This window comes from Pan paniscus, chromosome 3 (assembly GCF_029289425.2).
Source record: "Pan paniscus chromosome 3, NHGRI_mPanPan1-v2.0_pri, whole genome shotgun sequence".
NCBI lineage: Eukaryota > Metazoa > Chordata > Mammalia > Primates > Hominidae > Pan > Pan paniscus.
In genome coordinates, this window is record NC_073252.2 from 57,836,573 (window position 1) to 57,853,343 (window position 16,771).

At 36.9% G+C, this 16,771-nt stretch overlaps 1 long non-coding RNA gene across 2 annotated transcripts in view; it reads right to left on the reverse strand.

Annotated features, from left to right (window-relative positions):
- Positions 1-916: 916 nt before the first annotated feature.
- LOC117979981 (uncharacterized) overlaps positions 917-16,771 on the reverse strand; it is a 37,062-nt gene continuing 21,207 nt past the window's right edge. For both annotated transcript variants that reach the window (XR_004671086.3, XR_004671085.3), the window contains exon 4: positions 917-3,358. This is a non-coding gene — a long non-coding RNA (uncharacterized LOC117979981). The remainder of the gene's footprint in view (positions 3,359-16,771) is intronic.

Consider the following 16,771-nt stretch of genomic DNA (forward strand, 5'->3'; position numbering starts at 1 on the left):
TATGAGTAACAATACATAAATTGATTATAGATTTGTGAGCTCTGAATGTTAATGAAGTCAACCTTTCCAAAGCTGTTTCAAAATGTAGCTCCTGCCTAAACAGAACTTGGCCTGACCTGAAGTATTGACTAAGGCAGCTTATTGTCTTTGACGGGCATTTTAGCTTGTTTATTTATGATACAATTAAAAGAAAGTTTTGAAGAGAAAAGATAATTTGATGACATATTAGCAGAAATAAAATAGATTATCAGAGAATACTCCATTTCCCACTTGCCAGTAGTGTCTCCTCTTGACACCACATTTATACACATACCTTTCTCCATAAAGTACCCTAAATTATAATATTCACAAGGCCAGAGCCACATCTATGTTGTTTGCTATTTTTTAATCTTTAGAATATTGCTCACTAACTAGTACGTAACAAGCTCACATTAAATACTTATTAAAATTGAAACAAATAATTGAGGTTAGGTCAAATATTTAGAACATCTTAACACAATATAGCATTATTACTTAACTTGGATTTATATCTTTAGCATCACATCTTATCATAGACTAAAAACTGCTAAGATTATCATAAATTTAATAGTTAACAAAACTTTGTTTACACTGCTAAACATTAAAGTAATATTGAAAATGGAAGAAAAAGAGTTGTGTTTTGTCATTGGTTAGGACCAACTCTTGGCCACTTTGGTGTTGTATAATGAATGTATCAGCTGTCAAATCAGTGTAATCACCTAAGCCTAGATGGAGCACATGTTAACAAGCAGTATCAGACCTGTTTGGTTGATATTCTTAGGGAGACTTGATAGTGTTAAAATAACAAGTAAAGTGTAGTAAGTTATGTAGAAAAAGAATCTCACCGCCCCCCCAAATAACAGTAATACAAAAGACCTGAGAGAACTAGATGCTTTCATTCATTGCTTTATTGAATCACAGATTTATTTATCAAATATTTGGGCACCTGCTACATGCCGAGCATTGTGGTTCTTGCTGGGAATACAGAAATGGAAAGAAAGATGGAGTTTGTATTCACACAGAAATTATAGACTAGATGAAGATACAGATGGTTAAGTAATTACAAAAAATAATGTGTGATAGGTACAATTTTAGAGGTAAAAAGACATTGTAGAGTAGATAAACAAGGCGTTTCATCCAGTATGTGAGGTTATAAAACTCCTAGAGGAAGTACTCAATAAGTGAGACATAGAGGTTGAACTGGGTTAGACAGAAAAAAGAGGAAGGAGGAAGCAAAGAGAACAATCTGTATGGAGGGATCAGGCTTGAAGGCAAGCAAGACACGGCTTGTTTAAGCAAATAAAATCTACACTTTTTACTACCTTGTTAAATGACACTAGACAAAGCATATGTGTCTAAAGGAAAACAGTGCTATTTAGTTTGCACAGAAGAAACAATTTGGGAGAAAAATGTGTCCAAAATTCTGGATAAACATGAACTTTCACACCCAATTAAACAAAATAAATCCCAGAAAAAAATCATTTCAAGTTTGCTACCTCTCCCTAATCTCACATGATTTATTTGTTCACAAATTGATCCATTCTAGAAGCAACTAAAATGAAACATTTTCTTCCTAATATACTTGACCCATTTATTAGACAATAAGGGACTATTTGGGTCTTTATCTGCAAAACATATTGGAGAGAGTTGTTTTGATTGTGTGAATCTTTTTTAAAGGGGAAACACTGACCAGCAAATAATTCTCTTATGCAGCTCTTAAAATTTCCTCCCCACCTTATCCACCAGATGGCATATATGTATGTATACACACACACACACACACACACACACACACACACACACACACAATAACAACATATTTAATCACAGAGATTATATTCATATAATATGAAACATTAAAGTATACATACAATACTTCACTTTTTATAATAATTTGACTAGCTAGTGGAAAGACATATATTGGAATTTTTCATTTCGGTCTAATTTAGGTTTATGTCAGTAAATAAAGATTTCTTGGTGGCTTACATAACAACTGCTTTTAAACCACAGATACCATTCCCATAGTAATTTAAATTGTTAATTCTATGATATACATGTTTACTTTTTGGTTTTTTTATATCTCATTAATTTTAGCAAGGTGGATACTTGCAAATGACATTATGACATAAATGTCATAAAGTTATTTCAAAGCCAGAGTGAGCTGTTTTCATATATTTTATGCAATCATGATAGCCCTGACTCAGAAATATAGTCTAAACCTGTTTATTTTTCTTTTGTCCAAACCACTCACAGGACTTATTTGAATGAGCAAGCGCTCTCTCCAGGGCTGGGCCTGGAGTGTTCTCCAAGGTGTTCTAGCGGCATAGTTGTTCCTAGTTATTTACAAGGTTGCCTCCAACATCACCTCCTTGGTGAGATATCCCATCGTTTGCTTATATAAAGTTTCTTAACCAGTCACTCTCTTATCTACTGTTTGGTTTATTTTCACAAAACGTATGATTTAATCTTGTTTATTAGTTGTTTATTTTTCATACTCCCACCACTAAAATCTCAGAAGTGACCTCTGCCTTGTTCTCCTCACCCTTGTATGCTTAATGCCTACAACAGATTGGAGAGATATTTGTTGAAGAGATCAGTGAGACGTCAGGCCTCCTATGACACTAGCAGGTCATTTTACAACTTCTGAACCCTTAGGTCCTGTATTAGGCAAGGCCCTTTTGTAAATAAAATGACCACAAGATATTAAATTTTATAAGACCTTCACATGTATTCATGGAAACAAACAAACCACTTAAATTCTCCTCTATTGCAACAAAATACTTATACAAATGTGTACATGTGTGCTTAAGAGCACACATGCAAGAATGCACTGTCAAACACTCTCCAATTGATGCCTACAAGTTGTGGGGATTATGAACTGAGTCAAATTGTCATGTTGCCGAGTCTCTAGGATACTTCTGGGGGAGCATGCAGTTGGGTAATTTGTTGATTCTGCACACTTGTCGATTCTGTGTTTATTTTAAGAAGGATAACTACATAACTGAGAAAACGGACAAAGTTCTACATGAGCATCTATTGCTCTACTTGGCTCTCTCCTCATCTACTCCTTATTCTTCCCAAAGAAAAGGGGATATTAAATTGTTTAGTCAGAGGCAGAAGCATGTTGAGGCTAGAGCTAGTCTATAGGTGATCAGGTCAGTGTGTTTTTAAAGGAATGATCCCATACTTTGTAGTATTTATTTGACTGCTTCTCTTCCAGGAATCCAGGAGTGTAAGTGGCATCCAAGAGGTATTTTTCTTTATGTCTGTCCATCTTCCTCTGTTTTTTTTTCTCTCTTTCTCTATCTCTTTCTCTTCACTTCCCTGAGTGTGCTGGACACTGTGGTATAGAAAAGACAAAATTTAGTTTCAAAAGAAGGTTAGAGACTTGATTAGTCATGAGACTCACTGTATAGGTGCTGTCATCTGGTCTTACCATATTTTGTACTGAAGGAGAGTTTAAACAAGGGTCTTAGCTTTGGCTCTTATTTGCCATTTATTGGTTCTTCTCATGTGTATGCCAAGGAAACTCTGTAGGCAGCAGGGGTGACTGGCAGAGCAAAATTTAGAATTTCAGAGCCCTTGGCCACAAAATCATTAAATGCTACCAAAATCCGACCTCTGCCCTCATGCTTAGAATAATGGCACTATATTTCTGGAGATATCCTTGAAATATACACCCCATTTTAAAATAATTTTTAAACTGCTTTTGGTTTAATTAATGGTTTATTTTTGTTTGTTTGTTCATTCATTTAGTTTCCTAATTTATTCTCAAAAATAAAACCTCCCAGGAAAAAAAAAAAACAGTTCCTTGCACACTCTAGGCTCTTCTATGAGATATTCTCAAAACCAATATTTGTTTTTGTCTATGCTTTCTCATTATAGAAAGTAGATAAAAAAGGAAGAAAAATTTCAGAACACACCTAACTTAATTTTGTAACTTATTTATAGTAGCATAATTTCTAATTTATTTTTGTAACTCTTACTGATTTCTCTTTTGTCTTATATTCCAAAACTGTCTTTAGATAAATAAAAATTACCTTATTATTTCAGCTCCATACTGTATGTATCCCTACTGTACTAGTCTGCAATCACTCCATATGATGTATTTGGCCCCGTTGCTACTTGAAATCCTTGATCTTTGTTTCCCAGTTCAACATGTTGAGGTTCAGTGATTAATTTTTCTACTTTTTCTAATGGAAATCAGCACTCTTAGCTTTGGAATATCTGCTAACCATTATTGAGAGTATGCAATGTTCTATGAAGAGATTCGTCCCCTTCTCTATCATCTCCCAACGTTTGCAACATTTATACTTCAAAATAATTGATTCTCTTTTTCTTGGTGTGGATTACTACTCGCAAATATTCTATTAGTTTTTTTTCTAGCAGAAAAGAGTTGCATATACTCCTTTCATGATATAATGTTGATCTTTAAATTCTACCATTATTTATTTTATGAGATCATTTTCAGTCTTTAAATTTTGAGATATTTTAAAACTTTCACATAATCTCAACATCTGGAATGATCTAAGCACTGACTTTCAGTTTCTAGACTCCGTAGTGTTTGGGAGATTGGAGTGAAGAAAATAAGATGGTTGATAGGTTCAGCCTGGGTTCCAGTACAGTCTGTCCAGCTCACACTGTTGTAATTATCCAACTCTGCAAACAGTTTGAAAGATTCTTTCCTGGGAAAGCATGAATAAAAGGCACATAGTGTATTTACAGGTTTGATCTGCTTTTCCTTTTTATTGTGTTAAGATCATGCTACATCCATTCCTTATTCCTTCTCTCAGGACCTGGGATTTCCACCTGAGTCATGGTCTGCATTCAGTTCTTCCCTGTCAGCCCAGAGAGATACACCCTCTAAAGGTGAGGCAACATCTTGTGTCCCTGAAGGATGGTATTAATTCCTTTTGTTAGAAACAAAAGCCATGTTGTTATTTTGATTCCTCTCTTGCCAACTGTGGGGATCATTTGAAATACATTTGATGCTCATTCATAGCATCTGTACTAGCCTCTGTGATGAGTAGTTTTTCTCCTCCTTCCTTTTGTTTAATCTTATTTTCTATTTGTGTAGCTGCTACCTCTACCTTCCTGTTGGAAAATAAATGTGTCTTTGTTTCTAAAATGACAGTCTCTAGCCAAGCACAAATATTAGATTTTTCCCCAAACCCTAGAGAAAGAGCAAGAGAGAGAAAGATATTAGTGAGTTTAGCACCCAATTCAGAATGTATGCTGTCAGGAAAATAAAATATGTCTTCAAAGAAAATTAAAATGTAAAAAATGTTCACAAATACCAACTAATAAATAAAGCTGAAAGAACACTGAAATAATTCATCAGCAAGTCCATGTCAACTGCACTCTCATGGCTAACTTATCATTGAGAGTGAAGTAAGTCCAGAGTTAGAGGGCCTGGGGACCAATCAGCAGCAGCAGCATTGACATGTGGTGCCTGGGATGATGCTTCCAGGAGATCACATGAGGCCTCTTATTACATTAGTTTGAAATAATGTACCCTCTAACTGCCCTTGAGGTACTGCTAAACTAAGCAAAGCTTTTGGTCTTCTGCAGGCTTATGAATACAGGATGGCTGTCTCTCCATGGTTTATGTATTAAACAATACTAAACATTGTTGTGTCTCTCCCTCACCAACCCACTCTTTCATTTTGTAGCTCTTCATCATTGGTATAGAATATTGCCACACTTTATTTCTTGGGCTTTGACCATAAACATAATTTTATTCCTGTGTCTTTTTAGAGATAAAAAAGCAAAATAAAAAAGAATACATTAATTCTCTTTTTGAAAGCCAGCACTCTAATCTTTGGAAAGTACAAACATAGAACAGTAAGGTAAAATGAATGTAATTATCTAGTACACTAGGTCGATCCACAAAAATATCTGGCCAGTAGATGAATGAGAATCACTTATACTTCCTACTAGATATAAATCTTAAGAGTTGAAAGATAAGTCAAGGGTATCATATTCCTCCTGACATTGACTGTTTTTACTGGACATCAATTAATTTGAAACTTTTCTTTGCTATCCATTTATTGTATGAGTGAATGTATGTGTGTAAGTGTGGGTGCACATGTGCAACAGAGGTTGCCAATGGGATGCTCTTGTGCATAATTTACATTATGTACTTCACTGCTTTAGATGTGTGAACTGAGAAATGCTTCACTTGGAGAAGCTTCTAGAGAACAATAGGCTATGGCAAACTCTCCAGAAAGTTATGCAAGCCCTTCATGCTACAGGATTATCTGGCACAAGAACAACATTTATTTAGTATGTAAACACAACAAAGGAAGTCTCCATTTAAGATGGATATGTTATGCTGATATTTTGAAAGGAAACAATAAATTCTAACTTCAATTGAAATAAATTTTGGTTTAGAGTAGTTTTGTATTTATATTTCATTTCTTATGGGAAGATTTATCTTTATGATGTTATCTCCCTGAGACACCAGTTTATTATGGAATAGGCTGAGTGTTGCAAATCAGGTCTAAGGATTTCCAGTTATTTATAGCATGTGAAACGCTCTGTTGGCATCTTAAAGTGAAGTTGAACATTAAATATTAGCTTATTGTATTGTAGCTTATTAGTGTATTGGCACTAAAAATGTACTGCACACATGGATGCAGTTATGATTAGAGCCTCTGTATATTGACAGAGCTAGAAAGCTTTAGATAAATACATGTAAGAGATCTCAGTGAATTCTTGCCTACTCTGTGCTGGAACACCTTGTGTGTCTTTGGGTATTCCAAAATCACATTTTCCTCTGCCCACGTCTCTGTGATTTATAAAAGAAGAGGAAAGATCAAGGTCAGAGCAGCAGTCTTTAAATCTGGAAAAGCCAGATGCTGCTGGTTATCTATGCATATAAACTAGTTTAAGAAAAATTATTAAAAATGCTTTTTTCCCAAATGGACACAGAATAAGTCAAAGAATAGAAATTAGTAATAATGATATTTTCAGAATTATTGTAGAAATTAATTATGGTCTCATCTCTCTTTATTTCCCCAAATGGTAAGCATAAATATTATTTTAAGTTGTTCTTTTCATTTAGCCATAGAGTAGTATTCTATTCTCATCTGCAGGTGGATTTCTGGAGTGAACAATCTGCATTCAACCTTTTAAAGATTCACTCTTGATTTTCAAATGAAGAGTTCTCATATACTGAGTAAGAAATATTGTAGCTCTGTGACATCTGAAGTTTCTTCTGATATTTTTCTTCCTGTAATAGGGATACAAACTGACAGCCTTTTGAGACATATGTATAAGCAGATATTTATTTTTACTTACAGACTATTTTTAAAAATGGAATACTATCTTTAGACTGAGTGTGAAGCCTCTAGTTTTACATATTCCCACTAGATCCTGGTGTTTTTTTAATTGGACTATTTCACTCACTTATGTTCTCTCTCTCTCTTGTTCATGTGACCAGTTGAGTTTGAAAGCTTTTGTAGAGCTTTGAGATACTTTTACTTTCCTCACACTGCTCTTTTGACTGGGCTTCAATCATAATATGTAAGAATATAAGAATCATTTTGACTTTTTAAAACTTCTCTCTTCCCATGACTATTTTTAACATCAAAGCAAAAAACACAAGAAAATATATCATGTAGCCCGAAATATTAGCCTCAAAAATAGTTTGTTCCATTTATTATGACTGAATAAAAAAAATTAAACCCCTCTCCCTCTAATCTTTACTTTCCTTGAATATGATTTCTAAAAAAGAACATAAACTGTGGTTCAAGTTTCTATTTAGAAAATTATTTTATCATCCAAATTTCAAGATACAATATTCATTCATTAAATGAAAGCATTTGAGCACCTAATATATTCCAGGAGTAGTAGAGATAATGTTCCTACTTTCAAGAGCTTACATTATAGTGGAAACAGATAGTCAATAAACATAGTGGTAGTCTTGAGTAGAAGACAATGAAGCAGGGCACTGAGGCTAGAAAGTGATAAAGGGCTGCTATTATTTGACATAAGATAGTCGAGAAAGGCCTCGCCAATGAGGTGACATTTGAACAGAAGTCTGATTGAATTTTTCTAGGAAGAGGAAACAGACAGAGCAAATGTATGCCTTGAGGCAAAAAATGCTTTAGATGGCCGAATAGGAACAGCTCTGGTCTACAGCTCCCAGCGTGAGCGACACAGAAGACAGGTGATTTCTGCATTTCTAACTGAGGTACCGGGTTCATTTCACTGGGGAGTGCCAGTCAGTGGGTGCAGGACAGTGGGTGCCATGCACCATGTGTGAGCCGAAGCAGGGTGAGGCATCGCCTCACCTGGGAAGGGAAAGGGGTCATGGAATTCCTGTTCCTAGTCAAAGAAAGGGGTGACAGACAGCACCTGGAAAATCAGGTCACTCCCACCTTAATACTGTGCTTTTCCAATGGGCTTAACAAATGACACACCAGGAGATTATATCCTGCACCTGGATCGGAGGGTCTTATGCCCACGGAGCTTCGCTCATTGCTGGCATAGCAGTCTGAGATCAAACTGCAAGGTGGCAGTGAGGCTGGGGGAGGGGTGCCCACAATTGCTCAGGCCTGAGTAGGTAAACAAAGCAGTTGGGAAACTCGAACTGGGTGGAGCCCACCACAGCTCAAGGAGGCCTGCCTGCCTCTGTAGGCTCCACCTCTGAGGGCAGGGCACAGACAAACAAAAGACAGCAATAACCTCTGCAGTCTTAAATGTCCCTGTCTGACAGCTTTGAAGAGAGTAGTGTTTCTCCCAGCGCGCAGCTTGAGATTTGAGAACAGGCAGATTGCCTCCTCAAGTGGGTCCCTGAACCCGGAGTAGCCTAACTGGGAGGCATCCCCCAGTAGGGGCGGACTGACACCTCACACAGCTGGGTACTCTCTGAGAAAAACCTTCCAGAGGAACAATCAGGCAGCAGTATTTGTGGATCACCAATATCCGCTGTTCTGCAGCCACTGCTGCTGATACCCAGGCAAACAGGGTCTGGAGTGGACCTCCAGTAAACTCCAACAGACATGCAGCTGAGGGTCCTGACTGCTGGAAGGAAAACTAACAAACAGAAAGGACATCCACACCAAAAACCCACCTGTACGTCACCATCAACAAAGACCAAAGGTAAATAAAACCACAAAGATGGGGAAAAAACAGAGCAGAAAAGCCCGGAAACTCTAAAAATCAGAGTGCCTTTGCTCCTCCAAAGGAACACAGCTCCTCACCAGCAACGGAACAAAGCTGGATGGAGAATGACTTTGACAAGTTGAGAGAGGAAGGCTTCAGAAGATCAAACTGCTCCGAGCTAAATGAGGAATTTCAAACCAATGGCAAAGAGTTTAAAACTTTGAAAAAAAATTAGATGAATGGCTAACTGGAATAAACAATGCAGAGAAGTCCTTAAAGGACCTGATGGAGCTGAAAACCATGGCACGAGAACTACATGACGAATGCACAAGCCTCAGTAACCAATAAAATCAACTGGAAGAAAGGGTATCAGCAATGGAAGACGAAATGAATAAAATGAAGTGTGAAGAGAATTTTACAGAAAAAAGAATAAAGAGAAACGAACAAAGCCTCCAAGAAATGTGGGACTGTGTGAAAAGACCAAATCTATGTCTAATTGGTATACCTGAAAGTGATGGGGAGAATGGAACCAAGTTGGAAAACACTCTGCAGGATGTTATCCAGGAGAACCTCCCCAATCTAGCAAGGCAGGCCAACATTCAAATTCAGGAAATACAGAGAATGCCACAAAGATACTCCTCGAGAAGAGCAACTCCAAGACACATAATTGTCAGATTCACCAAAGTTGAAATGAAGGAAAAAATGTTAAGGGCAGCCAGAGAGAAAGGTCAGATTACCCACAAAGGGAAGCCCACCAGACTAACAGCTGAGCTCTTGGCAGAAATTCTACAAGTCAGAAGAGAGTGGGGGCCAATATTCAACATTCTTAAAGAAAAGAATTTTCGACCCAGAATTTCATATCCAGCCAAACTAAGCTTCCTAAGTGAAGGAGAAATAAAATCCTTTACAGACAAGCAAATGCTGAGAGATTTTGTCACCACCAGGCCTGCTCTAAAAGAGCTCCTGAAGGAAGCACTAAACATGGAAAGGAACAACTGGTACCAGCCACTGCAAAATCATGCCAAATTGTAAAGACCATCAAGGCTAGGAAGAAACTGCATCAACTAATGAGCAAAATAACCAGCTAACATCATAATGACAGGATCAAATTCACACATAACAATAATAACCTTAAATGTAAATGGGCTAAATGCTCCAATTAAAAGTCACAGACTGGCAAATTGGATAAAGAGTCAAGACCCATCAGTGTGCTGTATTCAGGAAACCCATCTCACGTGCAGAGACACACATAGGCTCAAAATAAAGGGATGCAGGAAGATCTACCAAGGAAATGGAAAACAAAAAAAGGCAGGGGTTGCAATCCTAGTCTTGGATAAAACAGACTTTAAATCAACAAAGATCAGAAGAGACAAAGAAGGCCATTACATAATGGTAAAGGGATCAATTCAACAAGAAGAACTAACTATCCTAAATATACATGCACCCAATACAAGAGCACTCAGATTCATAAAGCAAGTCCTTAGTGACCTACAAAGAGACTTAGACTCCCACACAATAATAATGGGAGACTTTAACACCCCACTGTCAACATTAGACAGATGAACGAGACAGAAAGTTAACAAGGATATCCAGGAATTGAACTCAGCTCTGCACCAAGTGGACCTAATAGACATCTACAGAACTCTCCACCCCAAATCAACAGAATATACATTCTTTTCAGCACCATACCACACCTATTCCAAAATTGACCACATAGTTGGAAGTAAAGCAATCCTCAGCAAATGTAAAAGAACAGAAATTGTAACAAACTGTCTCTCAGACCACAGTGCAATCAAACTAGAACTCAGGATTAAGAAACTCACTCAAAACCACTCAACTACATGGAAACTGAACAACCTGCTCCTGAACGACTACTGGGTACATAACGAAATGAAGGCAGAAATAAAGATGTTCTTTGAAACCAATGAGAACAAAGACACAACATACCAGAATCTCTGGGACACATTCAAAGCAGTGTGTAGAGGGAAATTTATAGCAATAAATGCCCACAAGAGAAAGCAGGAAAGATCTAAAATTAAAACCCTAACATCACAATTAAAAGAACTACAGAAGCAAGAGCAAACACATTCAAAAGCTAGCAGAAGGCAAGAAATAATTAAGATCAGAGCAGAACTGAAGGACATAGAGACACAAAAAACCCTTCAAAAAATCAATGAATCCAGGAGCTGGTTTTTTGAATAGATCAACAAAATTGATAGACCGCTAGCAAGACTAATAAAGAAGAAAAGAGAGAAGAATCAAATAGACACAATAAAAAATGACATAGGGGATATCACCACCAATCCCACAAAAATACAAACTACCATCGGAGAATACTATAAACACCTCTATGCAAATAAACTAGAAAATCTAGAAGAAATGGATAAATTCCTTGACACATACACTCTCCCAAGACTAAACCAGGAAGAAGTTGAATGTCTGAATAGACCAATAACAGGCTCTGAAATGGAGGCACTAATTAATAGCTTACCAACCAAAAAAAGTCCAGGACCAGATGGATTCACAGCCGAATTCTACCAGAGGTACAAGGAGGAGCTGGTACCATTCCTTCTGAAACTATTCCAATCAATAGAAAAAGAGGGAATCCTCCCTAACTCATTTTATGAGGCCAGCATCATCCTGATACCAAAGCCGGGCAGAGACACAACTGAAAAAGAGAATTTTAGACCAATATCCTTGATGAACATCGATGCAAAAATCCTCAATAAAATACTGGCAAACCGAATCCAGCAACACATCAAAAAGCTTATCCACCATGATCAAGTGGGCTTCATCCCTGGGATGCAAGGCTTGTTCAACATACGAAAATCAATAAACGTAATCCAGCATATAAACAGAACCAACGACAAAAACCACATGATTATCTCAATAGATGCAGAAAAGGCCTTTGACAAAATTCAACAACCCTTCATGCTAAAAACTCTCAATAAATTAGGTATTGATGGAATCTATCTCAAAATAATAAGAGCTATCTATGACAAACCCACAGCCAATATCATACTGAATGGACAAAAACTGGAAGCATTCCCTTTGAAAACTGGCACAAGACAGGGATGCCCTCTCTCACCACTCCTATTCAACATAGTGTTGGAAGTTCTGGCCAGGGCAATCAGGCAGGAGAAGGAAATAAAGGGCATTCAATTAGGAAAAGAGGAAGTCAAATTGTCACTGTTTGCAGATGACATGATTGTATATCTAGAAAACCCCATTGTCTCAGCCCAAAATCTCCTTCAGCTGATAAGCAACTTCAGCAAAGTCTCAGGATACAAAATCAATGTGCAAAAATCACAAGCCTTTTTATACACCATTAACAGACAAACAGAGAGCCAAATCATGAGTGAACTCCCATTCACAATTGCTTCAAAGAGAATAAAATATCTAAGAATCCAACTTACAAGGGATGTGAAGGACCTCATCAAGGAGAACTACAAACCACTGCTCAATGAAATAAAAGAGGACACAAACTAATGGAAGAATTTTCCATGCTCATGGGTAGGAAGAATCAACATCATGAAAATGGCCATACTGCCCGAGGTCATTTATAGATTCAATGCCATCCCCATCAAGTTACCAATGAGTTTCTTCACAGAATTGGAAAAAACTACTTTAAAGTTCATACAGAACCAAAAAAGAGTCCACATTGCTAAGTCAATCCTAAGCTAAAGAACAAAGCTGGAGGCATCACGCTGCCTGACTTCAAACTATACTACAAGGCTACAGTAACCACAACAGCATGGTACTGGTACCAAAACAGACATATAGACCAACGGAAAAGAACAGAGCCCTCGGAAATAATGCCACATATCTACAACTATCTGATCTTTGACAAACGTGAGAAAAACAAGCAATGGGGAAAGGATTTCCTATTTAATAAATGGTGCTGGGAAAACTGGCTAGCCATATGTAGAAAGTTGAAACTGGATCCCTTCCTTACACCTTATACAAAAATTAATTCAAGATGGATTTAAGACTTACATTTTAGACCTAAAACCATAAAAACCCTAGAAGAGAACCTAGGCAATACCATTCAGGACATAGGCATGGGCAAGGACTTCATGTCTAAAACACCAAAAGCGATGACAAAAAAGGCAAAATTGACAAATGGGATCTAATTAAACCAAAGATCTTCTGCACAGCAAAAGAAACTACCATCAGAGTGAACAGGCAACCTACAGAATGGGAGAAAATTTTTGCAACCTACTCATCTGACAAAGGGCTAATATCCAGAATCTACAATGAACTCAAACAAATTTACAAGAAAAAAACAAACAACCCCATCAAAAAAGTGGGCAAAGGATATGAACAGACACTTCTCAAAAGAAGACATTTATGCAGCCAAAAAACACATGAAAATATGCTCATCATCACTGGCCATCAGAGAAATGCAAATCACAAACACAATGAGATACCATCTCACACCACTTAGAATGGCCATCATTAAAAATTCAGGAAACAACAGGTGCTGGAGAGGATGTGGAGAAATAGGAACACTTTTACACGTTGGTGGGACTGTAAACTAGTTCAACCATTGTGGAAGTCAGTGTGTTGATTGCTCAGGGATCTAGAACTAGAAATACCATTTGACCCAGCCATCCCATTACTGGGTATATACCCAAAGGATTGTAAATCATGCTGCTATAAAGACACATGCACACGTATGTTTATTGTGGCACTATTCACAATAGCAAAGACTTGGAACCAACCCAAATGTCCAACAATGATAGACTGGATTAAGAAAATGTGGCACATATACACCACGGAATACTATGCAGCCATAAAAAATGATGAGTTCATGTCCTTTGTAGGGACATGGATGAAGCTGGAAACCATCATTCTCAGCAAACTATTGCAAGGACAAAAAACCAAACACCGCATGTTCTCACTCATAGGTGGGAACTGAACAATGAGAACACATGGACACAGGAAGGGGAACATCACACACTGGGGACTGTTTTGGGTTGGGGGGAGGGGGGAGGGATAGCGTGAGGAGATATCCCTAATGTAAATAATGAGTTAATGGGTTCAGCACACCAACATGGCACATGTATACACATGTAAGAAACCTGCACATTGTGCACATGTACCCTAAAACTTAAAGTGTAATAATAAAAAAAATGCTTTCGTGTGCATGGAAAATAGCACATATGTTAGTATGGCTGTGGAAATGCGTAGGAGGATAAATTGGTAGGGAAAAGAGAGAGAGAGAGAGAGAGGGATGGGGGAGGGGTGGATCACATAAGTCCTTATATTCCACGGTAAGGATATGGTTTTACTCTGAAGGAGATGGAACAACCTCAAGAGGATTTTAACCAGAGGAGTAAGATGATTCCGCATCTTGCTTTAAAAGGATCACTGAAACTTCTGGGCAAATGTATAGCAGGGCAAAGGTTGAAATACGTAGGCTGGTTAGAAGGTTATTAAAATAGTTGAGGTGAAAAACAAGAGTATACCAAAATGGGTAGGTAATTCTGAAGGTAGTGAGTAGTCCGATTATAATATATTTTTAAGTTAAAACTGGTAAGATTTTCTGATGGATTGGACGTGGGATGTGAGAAAGAGATGAATCAGGGAGACTTCCAGGCTTTAACCCAAGCAACTGGAAGGAAAGAGGGGTCACACATTGAGAAGGGAAAAAGTGATGGAGCAGCATGTTGAAAGGGATGTTATTTTGTCTTGTTTGGGGCATTTTAAGTTTGAATTGTCTATTTGACATCCAGATGCTTTTGTTGAATAGGCAGTTTCACATTTGAAACTAGAATTCAGGGTATTGGTATAGCCTAGGCACTTAAATTGCAGTCCTTTTTATTATGTAGATAGTATTTTTTCTTTTTTCTTTCTTTAGCTGTTTCTTTCTTTCTTTCTCTTTCTTTCTTTCTTTCTTTCTTTCCTTCTTTCTTTCTTTCTTTCTTTCTTTTTTTAAGTGACTAGATCCCTTTATGTTTCTCATTCTGAAGTGTAGTGTCTATTCATAGGCATGATCATAGCCCTGAACTCCTGGGCTCGAGCAATCTTTCTATATTAGCTTTTTAAGTAGCTGGGACTAGAGGTGTGAGACACTGTGCCTAGCATGTAGATAATATTTAAAGTACAAGACAGAAAGATTTCTTAAAAAATGAAAGTTTGAGAAGCAATCTAAGCATGGGCCCCAGAGCACGCTAAATCTTAGAGACTGACAATATTATGAAGAAGTAACAAAAAAGACTGAAAAGGAGTGGCCAGTGAGATTGGAGTAGAACCAAGAGATAGGTTTCAAAGAAGCCAAGTGAGAAAGGAATTCAAGAAGAAGGGTGTGATAACCCAAATACATACAGTTAATAGGTCAAGGAAGAGAAGGACTGAAAACTGACCATTGGGTTTGGTAACCTGAGGTTCCTGCATGATCAGAGTGAGAATGTTTCCAGTGGAATGATTGGAAAAAGCACTGATTGGAGTGGCTCTAGAGAGAATGAGAGAGGAAGTGGAGAGAGCAAGTATAGACCGCTCTTTCCCAAAGTGTTTAAGGAAAACTGAGAATTTGTCAGTTGCATTGGAGAATGTTTGGCAAGGGGCAAACTTCATACGTATGAAAGATGTAACAGCATGCCAGTGGGAATGATCCAATAGAGCAGGGGGAAATGATTTTACAAGAAAAAAAGGGAAACATTATAGGAACCATGTATTAGACGAGAGCATGAGAGCATAAAGGTGGAGGGGTTGACTTTAAATATGACAAAATATATATAGAGTGAGGGCAGATTATGGGTAAAATTTTTGGTAAATTGGAAGATATGATGTTGGAAGGAAATTGAAGTTATTTGCTCATTACTTCTGTTTCTCAGTTTTTAGAAGAAAGTCCTCGGAAATTATTGTTACATACAATAGTATGCTTAGAAATAAATACCTAAAATTTCTAAAAATGTGAAAAAACATTATATAATATATGTTAAATACTAATAATGTCAATAGTATTAAATTAAGTTTTATATACTTAAGGGTAAAGAGTAAATTCAGTTCTCAAAATTAATTACAAAAAAGTGACAAATAATTTTTGTGCTTTAAAGAGATGAAATGAAATAATAATTTTTGCCTATACTTGGGGTTTACTAATAAAAAATTAACTATTTTAGCATTTATCATATTGTAAGCAACAGGTATACTTTAGCTATGTCTACACAGACCACAAAATCTTTATTTTTATGACTCCATAAAATACCTAAACGTAATTAGAGTAAGAGGTGACAAATTTAATATAGTTTGAACTTTTCCATGAATTGTCAGTTTACAATGCCCTTGATCTGATCACTTTGTAAATTACATACAAATATTTCCATTTCAACAGCAACTGTGGCAGCAAAAAAAGAATGAGATATATTGATTGTTTCCAAATGAAAAATGTATTTGAAATTTATCTTCACAACTCTTTACAGACAGGTTAAGCCTGATTGTCTGATTATCACTACAAGTACCAGTAATGTTTCATTAACATTATTTATTATTTAGGTATATAATTGGATTAAAGAGCCCGTTAGTGGTAAAAAAGTGAAAGTGAAATTTTCACTGGAAATAAATCAGCATCATACTCTTGGCAAATGAAAGACAGAGTATTACATAGAATTTCAGCAAAATTAGGGGAAAGGTAAAG